The sequence below is a fragment of the Microtus oregoni genome, unplaced genomic scaffold (genome assembly GCF_018167655.1).
Source record: "Microtus oregoni isolate MIOR12 unplaced genomic scaffold, Mior012 000200F_ref0000295, whole genome shotgun sequence".
Lineage (NCBI taxonomy): Eukaryota > Metazoa > Chordata > Mammalia > Rodentia > Cricetidae > Microtus > Microtus oregoni.
The window spans coordinates 84,670-94,506 of record NW_024544859.1 but is presented as its reverse complement, the minus strand read 5'-3'; the positions used below and the strand labels follow the sequence as shown (position 1 = coordinate 94,506).

At 39.5% G+C, this 9,837-nt stretch overlaps 1 pseudogene; it reads left to right on the top strand.

The window, feature by feature from the left end:
* The first annotated feature begins 873 nt into the window (after positions 1-873).
* Positions 874-1,442, top strand: LOC121445514 (annotated as a pseudogene).
* The last annotated feature ends 8,395 nt before the right edge of the window (positions 1,443-9,837 follow it).

Here is a 9,837-nt window from a genome sequence, read left to right as displayed (position 1 = left end):
GACAAAGGACAGAAAGGACAATCCGATACCATTGGAGAACTCCCTTGTGGGCCTCTCGCAGGTCCAATGGTCCAATCTTTCTCAGTTAGTGTGGAAAACATGTCCCACAAAAAATTTTAAAAATCCAGTGCCTACTATTAAAAAAAAAACCATACTGGTCTGAATAATAAAATAGATATGTAGGATAAATCAAAAACTCTAGTAGGAAATAAAAAACATATTCTGGCAGACTTCTATAAATGATCAAAGACCAAAGCTAATAATGTAAATGGAATTGTTACTGAGGGCTTGATAAACATGGGTGCAGATGTAAATATCATTACTCCAGAATCTTGGCATCCGAATTGGCCTCATCAAGAGGCAGATATTCAGTTCCTAGGAATTAAAACCCTATCTCAAGTAAAACAATGCATGAAATGGGGTAAAAGCATTGGGCCAAAAGAATAAAAGGAAGGCTGAGGCTTTATGTAGCTAATACTGCAATGAATTTATGCGGTTATGACCTGTTGCAGCAATGAAATATTGAGGTTAACATTCCTACAGTCCCCAAAACTTAAGACAAAGGTCATCAGACATTCAGACTGTACAAGAACAGAAAACAACTAGAAAATCTTCAGAGATTCTAATGGTCTTGCCTTTAAAATGGTTAACTGAGAAACCAATATGGGTTAAACAATGGTTTCTAACAGAAAGCTTTAAAACAGTTGGTACAGGAGAAACTAGATGCTCAACATATTAAAAATTCTACCAGTCCTTAAAATTCTCCTGTATTTGTTGTTAAAAAGAAAAATGAGAGCAGGCAGCTCTCATATCTCTCGGTGACTGCCACTGAGGCCTGCCGCAGTTGCTCTTGGGTTCTTCTGCCGAACCACCATGTCACAGAGCGGGGAGGAGAACCTGCAGGGCTCCTGGGTAGAACTGCACTTCAGCAATGGGAATGGGAACAGTGTTCCAGCCTCTGTCTCTATTTATAATGGGGGCATGGAAAAAATACTGCTGGATGCTCAGCATGAATCTGGATGAAGTAGCTCCAAGAGTTCTCATTGTGACAGCCCACCTCGCTCCCAGACACCACAAGATACCAACAGATCTGAAACAGACACTCACAGCTTTGGAGAGAAAAACAGCACTCTGTCTGAGGAAGACTATCTTGAGAGAAGAAGAGAGGTTGAAAGCATCTTGAAGAAAAACTCGGACTGGATATGGGATTGGTCAAGTCGGCCAGAAAATATCACCCCCAAGGAGTTCCTTTTTAAACATCCAAAGTGAACAACTACTCTCAGCATGAAAAATACAAGTGAAGAAAGGGGGCATTTTCTCAGCAGACTTTCTGAAGGTTTTTCTTCCATCTCTGTTGCTGTCTCATCTGCTGGCCATTGGATTGGGGATCTACATTGGAAGGCGTCTGACAACTTCCACTAGCACCTTTTGATGGAAGAATGGATCTGACTTTCATTAACACAGTGTGGATTCTGTAGGGATAAGTCCCGCCCCTTAGGGGGCGTGTTCGCCTCTGGCTAATGTTGGCCTATAAATTTGGCAAGCATGCTCCCAGCTGCCCCCTTCTGCTTTCCTGCTCTCCACGGGAACGGTGGTTCTGTAAGTCTATTTCGCTATTAAAGCTATATATATTTTTACAATCTGTCTGCATTCGTTTATGCCATTATATTTTGGCGCCCAACGTGAGCTATTTTGCCCCTGACTCAAGCGGGTAGCCCGCTAGCTAACACAGCACCCTCCCGGGTGCTGTTTTTTAGTTCGTGACTCCGGCCTCAGTGCCGAGTCCGAGACATACTCAGCCACACAGGCCCATTCTGCCTGCCTTGGCTAAGTTTGCAGCAGAACCCCACTGCCTGAATTAGCAGAAGCTCAAGTACCTGCGGTTTTGCAACAAAAGCTGCCACAGCAGCAGATTTGGTCTGATACAAAGTGACTTGGCCTGGCGGTGGTGGCGCACGCTTTGATACCAGCACTTGGGAGGCAAAGGCGGGCGGATCTCTGTGAGTTTGAGGCTGGCCAGGCAGTGGTAGTGCACACCTTTAATCCCAGCACTTGGGAAGCAGAGGCAGGTGGATCTCTGTGAGTTTGAGGCCAGCTAGGCAGTGGTAGCGCACGCCTTTAATCCCAGCACTTGGGAAGCAGAGGCAGGCGGATCTCTGTGAGTTTGAGGCCGGCCAGGCGGTGGTAGCACAAGCCTTTAATCCCAGCACTTGGGAGGCAGAGACAGGCGGATCTCTGTGAGTTTGAGGCCAGCCTGGTCTACAAGAGCTAGTTACAGGACAGGCTCCAAAAACACAGAGACCACCACTGGCAGGAACCTATCATTGCAGGTAAAAAAATTTTTCTTTTATAAATAAAATGTCTGAACACATTAGTATTCAAGAATTTGACAGTTTTTTTAATTGTACCATGTGGGAGATTTTACAAGAGGTGTCTATCACCCCACATCTATGGATCCTTCTGGGATTCGTAGTTTTCATTGGCACTAAATGGTTTGATAATAGAAATATGATAAAGTCTTTACGAGACAAATCCAGGATTCGTAAGGCAGAGATTGAACACTTAAAAACAATTGAGAATGACAACAATCTTCTCAAGAATCAGTTTGAAGTTCTTCAGGCTGATAACAATCTTCTCAAGAATCACTTTGAAGTTCTCCAGGCTGATGTTAAGGAGAAATTCATTACTATGGAAGAGGGAACAGCTGATTTGGACCATAAGCTTCAGTCCCTTTCTGTAGGAACTGAAACATTAGTGTCTGATATTAAGGAGAAATTCATTACTATAAAAGAGGGAACAGCTGATTTGGACCATAAGATTCAGTCCCTTTCTGTAGGAAATGAAACATTAACTGAGAGAATCAAAACTGCTGAATGTGACAATCGGATTTTGTCTAAAGCTTATGACAGATTGACAGAAAGATTGTCAATACAAGAAGGCACGGTTTATGCCATAAAAATTATGTCCAAAGATGAGATGTTATCTCTAACGGACAAACTTCATACTTTAGAATCCTCAGTGAAGGCTTTGGAACATAATTCTGGACAGGAGATTCAGACATTGCAGAAGGCAATGGTGAATAGAATCGAAAAGATTGAGGAATTTCTAAATTCTGATGAAGAAGAGCAAAGGGAAGAAAGGCAAATTTTAACTACATCTGTGGGTAAATCTCTCCGGGACAATTTCCACAAAGCTCTACCTACATCTCTACCTGCCTTTCCAGTAATAACAACAGAGAAGGTGATTGGTTCCAGAAACCCTAGGGTCATCAAGGAGGATACATGGGAGCCTGTCCATATGAATGACCTCAAGGAAATTAAACAGGCTGTCATGACTTTTGGGATGCAAGCCTCTTTTGTTAAAGAGATGCTAAGATCTTGGGCCACAACATGCAGAGCAACCCCCTCGGACTGGCTCCAGCTGAGCTCTGCGGTACTTGAGAGTGGACCGCAATTGAAATGGAAATGCTTATTCAGGCAAGAGGCTAGACTCTTAGAACAGCAGGAAAAAGTGAAGGGAATTGACATTTCCCTAGATAAAATTCTAGGTGAAGGGCTCTTTTCCGACCCTCAGGAACGAGCTGATTTGGATGAAAACACACTCTCCATGTGTACTACAGCAGCCTTAAGGGCTTGGGACAGGGTACAAGACCCAGGACAGAGAATGGAATCATTTGTCAGAGTTAAACAGGGTCAGAGAGAAACCTTTAGTGACTTTTTACAAAGATTAACTAAGGCTGTACAAATAGGGATATCTGACCCAGAAGCAAGACGTATAATGATTGAGTCTTTGGCTTATGAAAATGCAAATGTGGAATGCAAAAGGATTTTGGGGCCTTTAAAGCTCAGATCAGTGCCCTTGGAAGAATGGGTCTTGCATACACTCAATGTTGATACGTTTGATTATGGCACTGAAGCATGGGTAGAAGAAGCAATTTCCAATGGTAAAAGGAGACACAGAATACCAAATGTTTTAATTGTGGCAAAATGGGTCATATGAAAAGGAATTGTAGACAACGGATTTTCAGAAATAATAATAATAATGCATCTTTCAGAAATAATAATAATAATGCATCTTCTAGAAATAACAGAAATAGGAGGACTCAGCCTTCAGGTTTATGTAGAAGATGTGGAAAAGGCAGACATTGGACGAATGAATGCAGGCCAACAAGAGCTATCTCTTGTATCAGGCAACCTGATACAGTTGGGAAACGTGAGAGGGGGGCCTCACAGGCCCCCATGGCAAACATGGTTCAGTCATTTCCAGTTTCTGCAGAGAACGTGCCTCATCAGGACAATTAGGAAGCCCCATGCCTACTGTTACAAGCAATAATGATCAGAAAGATAAGTTACGTGTGTTTTGGCAAACTTCTATAAATGATCAAAGACCTAAACTGAGAGTGTGTGTAAATGGCATTTTTATTACTGGCCTGCTGGACACAGGTGCTGATGTAAGTATCATTACCCCAGAATCTTGGCATCTGTATTGGCCTCTTCAGAATGTAAATGTTCAGCTCCTGGGAATTGGAACCCTATCTCGAGTAAGGCAGAGCATGAGATGGGTTGAATGTATAGGGCCAGAGGGACAAATAGGAAAATTAAAGCCATATGTAGCCCATATCGCAATGAATTTATGGGGTCGTGACCTATTACAACAATGGAATAACGAAATTAACATTCCTGCTACTTCTAGAGCCTATATTTCTGAGAATAATATTAAAAGATATTACAAACGGAGAAAACCAGCCATTTGGGCTGTACAAGAACAAGCAATTGATGTCCCTTCAGAGATACCAACAGCCTTGCCTCCAAAATGGTTAACTAAGAAACCAATATGGACAAAGCAATGGTCTTTAGCTGAGGAAAAGTTACAGGCTTTAGAACAGCTGGTACAAGAACAATTAGATGCTGGACATATAGAAGAATCTACCAGCCCTTGGAATTCTCCTGTATTTGTGGTTAAGAAAAAACCAGGTAAATGGAGAATGGTGACAGATCTCAGGGCCATCAACAAGGTTATTCAATTTTGGATACCATCAAAATTAATAAAGGTTCGGTTTGAAGAAGAGAAGCCACTTGGAAAAGATAAATAACAATTCTTTCATAAGGATGGCGAACATACTGATGGTAAGAAATACAGATAGGTTGGAGGCAGGGTTCTTTTCTTATCTCCACAGGAAAATACTCATCTTCAAAGAAATTGAGGGACCCTGAATATTTAATTACTGATGTATGGACACATTTTGTAAGTATTAATTTTTATATATGTCTTATTAAACATTTCTTTATAAATATATAGAGCTGGTTTTGAAGTTGGACTCTGGCTCAGTCCCTCTCCAATTCCAAGCCTGTTAGTAAGAGAAAAACCCAGAGTTTCTGGAGTTTCTCTCTCATGTCAAGAGCCATGATATGGGACAGAAAGAAATATGAGTTTAGAAAACATCTTTGCTTTTCTTCATATCTATCATACTTTTCATTGAATATATCTATCATGCCTTTCATTGAATATATATATGCATGTCTATATGATTAATGTTTAAGTTTTTCACAATGAACAATGAATTTTTCCTGAAGTGACATTTGAAGTTTCCAGGAAGAAGATGGGGCCCCACAACAACAACTCTACCTGGTTGATAGGACGTTATGATACTGATAGCTGTACTACAAGACCTGTTTTGGATACCAGCTGCACAAGACGATCCCAACTTGGTCAGCTGAAATGGTGCATATTTTGTACAACATTCTGGCCAGACCTCCACAAAATACTCAGAGACTATTTTCAATTTTAAAAGACATTGATCTTGAAATTTAACCATCATTTTACTTTCACAGGATCTCCCAGAAAGAACATCGCCCCTATGACAGCTGGAAGTAATTCTAGAGGATGACATCCCCTCTCCCAGTAAAGTTTACCCCTGGGTTTAGGGACATCATTTAGGGGTTGGGAGGTTGGGGGAGGAATTTTATAAGTTCAGGGATCATTTTGAAAAAAAAAAGAGGGATGATGGGATAATAGATTTATAATTGTGAGTTACTGCTTTTAGACAAATATATTGGTATTGCTTCTTCTATATTGATACAAAGTTAAATTATATTGACTATTGTATGCATGCATGTTTCTATGTCTGTTTAAAACATTTTTATGTATTGACATATATTGTATTGATATATATATATAGTATATATTTACCATATTGCAGTTTACATTTCTACCTCTGATTAAGATACTTATATAATGTTTGTGTATTAATATATATTTGCCATATTGCAATGTTTATTTGTAAAGTGTTTATATTTGGAGGTCATTATCCTCATTTGTTACACAGTTGTTTATTGTCTTAGTCTTTAAGTTAGATAGATATTGAGAATTATATAGATAAATAGTCATCTAAGTTTGTCATTTATAATTAGACTAATCAGGTTCTCTAGATATATAGAGATTATACTCAGTATAGTAGATAATCTTCGACTCTTCAAAGAGCTGTAGAAAATGGCCTTTAATCTAACTCAGAGTTTCATGATAGTGAGACACAATTGCTCCTGGCAACACTGCTCTATTCCTGAGAGAATATTGAGCACCAAAGACACTCCATCTGGAGCCTTTCTATTTGGCAGAACTGGCCTTTGGGCAAAGAAATGCCCATACTTCAACCACTGACAGAGATACAGAGCATGCATCAATGGATAAAACAGGACTGTCATATCCTGTATGTGATATGACAAGTAGTGAGTAGTGATAGCAATAGAAGATAAATAGCAAAACATCATCAGATTTAGTACTCACATTTAATAGAGATGACTTGAGTAGCCATTGAGGGAACAAACAAAAGATAATGACAGAAATCATCTGGAAAAGTCCTAATTGAAGCAGCCATTTGGAATTCTTGATTGAGAGACCCAGGTGAGGCTTTCCAGTTGTTGTTATTTTTGTTTGTTTATTGTTTTTTAAAGAATAGCAAGAAGCAGATGACTGGAGAAGTTGAAGCGGTCATCTGGATTCTCAAGCCAACTTTCGCTCCATGGGTGAGGTTTCCATGGCTGAATTTCTGGCTTCCTGTTCCTACTGAGGCGTTTTTATACCATCTGATAAACGATAGTCTTGGAAATGGTTAGCGTTTTAGTCATTATCAAGGACACAGTATTTTATTCCTGGGCTGTTTTGCTCTTTCTTTCCTCCATTCATAGAATTAGGTGCCCATCCAGCCCTAGAAAAAGGTATTTTGGAGAACATTTGGAGACCACTGGAAACAAATATGCTAGAGTTGGTACAAGAGAGGCCTTGCTTTCATCATCCATTTTGAACAAGTTTAAACAGCACAGAACAGTTTACCAGGAAAATGCACATTATACTTGATTATGAAAATATTAACAAAAAATTAACAAAGAATGTTGTTCTCTTGTGAGTCTTTAACATCTGTACCCTTGATGTGCACAAAACAAAAGCCTTTGGCTAAACAGTGCTGGGTTTCACCACACTCCTCTTGCAGTCTGTGACTGAGCATCAGTAACTAAGACCAGCTAGCTTATTCCACCTTTAGATGTTTAGTGTAGTGCTGACTGGATGGTGGTAACTGTTAGAAAGATGGCTGCTATTCTTACTGAAATTGTTTGTTTATTTTGTTTGTTTGTTTTTTGTTTTTTTGAGACAGTTTCTCTGTAACTTTGGAGTCTGTCCTAAAATTCACTCTGTAGACCAGACTGGTTTCTGCCTCCCAAGTGCTGGGATTAAAGGCATGCACCACCACCGCCTGGCGAAATTCTGTTATTTTAATATGGAATAAGCTTTCATGTGAGGAAAAGTTCAGTAAGATAAACATCTAGTACTAAATGAAACATATCTAACATGGTTTGTGGTAGCTGCTAGAAACTGTTAAATATTGGAACTGTGGCAGAGTGACATATTCAGGGTGAAGAGGATGACTTTCTTGATTCAGTAGCTATGTGGTTTTTAAAGGTTCTTTCCTAGATTGGCTTGTAAGCATATAAATACGTTACTCTATTTTCAACTAGTGTCCCAATTTTAAGGTGACCCTGTTAGATTGATAGTGTAGCAGTAGGACTAAGTGACTTATCCAAGATTAAGCCCAGCCGTATTAGCATTAAGGACTAGTTACAGCTGGGGGAAAGAGCTCCGAATCTACTTTAGAAGTAGATGAAATTTCAATAGTTGAATCATGAGTTGAAAAATATTATTTGTCTTGATTATGAAGATGGACTATTTTGTCATAAAATAGAAACAAATATGTATCAAGACATAGTTTTTCACCTGTCTTAAGATGTCAGAGTGGTATCTTCATTTCTAGGCTTAGTTTTCCAGGCAGCGCTGTTACCATTTGTGCACATGGATGTGTATAGTGGTTGTCTCTAGTGTTCCAGAAAGAAGACTGAGAGGGGAGGGGAACCATGGTAGTTTTGTCGTTATTGAGGTTCTTCTTTTTTTTATTTTCCTTTTTATTTTTCTAGACAGGGCTTCTCTGTGTAGCCTTGGTTGTCCTGGAACTCACTCTGTAGACTAGACTGGCCTCAAACTCACAGAGCTCCTCCTGTCTCTGCCTCTTGAGTGATGTGACTAAAGGCATGTGCCACCACCTGGTCTGAGACAGGTTCTTATGTAGTCCATGCTGGCCTGGAACTCACTAAAGATGACCTTGAACTCCTGAACAGGAGGCTGTTTTGATTCAGAAAGTCTACAGATCTTCCTGTGACTCCATAGTCTTCAGCAGTTTATACCAGCATCACCACCTTGTAAGAAATAAAGTCATTAGTTTGGAAAAGTCACCCAAGGTCAGTATAAAACTGGGGAGGATATTATTTTTCTATGAAGAAAAAGACTTCTTCAGGGTAAAAAATATTCTCTGTGTACTTACCAGGGCATATTGTATATTAGTAATTGGACCTAAAAGGAATGCTTTCTTCAGCAAGACACTGTGGGAAAAGATAAGAGGTATATTTCTTAGAGGCAAGGGGAAGTTGTGTTAGGGATGTAGGACACACAGTGCTGGCAGGGACAACTTCTCTGCTAAACGTTAGCCTTGAAACTGATTTTATGTTTGTTACAATTAGGTATTTGTCACAGTGTGTTCTATTTGGGAAGAAAGTTTTGTGGATATTTTTACCTACAGTTTAAACATCAGAGTAACCAAGTCAGGTTGGATGGATTGCTTGTTGTGGATGAGTTTGTGTGTACGTTGAGATGTAATGCCCTAGTTAACATTGGGATACCATTAAATTTGAATTTCAGGATGGCTCAAAGGGTAAAGGTACCGTAGGATCCCTAGAGATCACTCCTGCAAATTGTTCTCTGACCTCCACTTGTGTTTTGTGGTGCAATAGACTACTATACATATCCTCCAAATAATAAATGTAATTTTTTTAAAAAAAATTGAGTCAGTCAAACATCAAATGGCTTATTTGCTGTTGACTTAACTTTCTAGTGGTACTAGGATTTTTTTTTCCTAATTAAAAAAATTATGGTGTGTGTGGGCTCACACATGCCATTGTGTGGATGAGGAGATCAGAGGACAACCCAGTGGTGTTGGATTCTTTCCTCTCATCTTTATGTAGGTTCTGGGGAATGCAATAATGTTATTGGTTCTGTGTCAAGTACTTTACCCACTGAACCATTCCTTTGGCCCTGTAATCCCTGCTCCCAATACCAGCATCCTTGGAGGGTGAAGCAGTTATTGACAAAAGATACTTCTGTCTTTATTACATTCTTATTTATTATTATATTCGTGAAAATAACATGTGTTTAGAGGTTTTATTGTTTTGCTCTTGACTTTAATGTAAATAGTTATTAATGTTTTAATTGTAGTCTTGCTTGATTGTAATCTTGAAC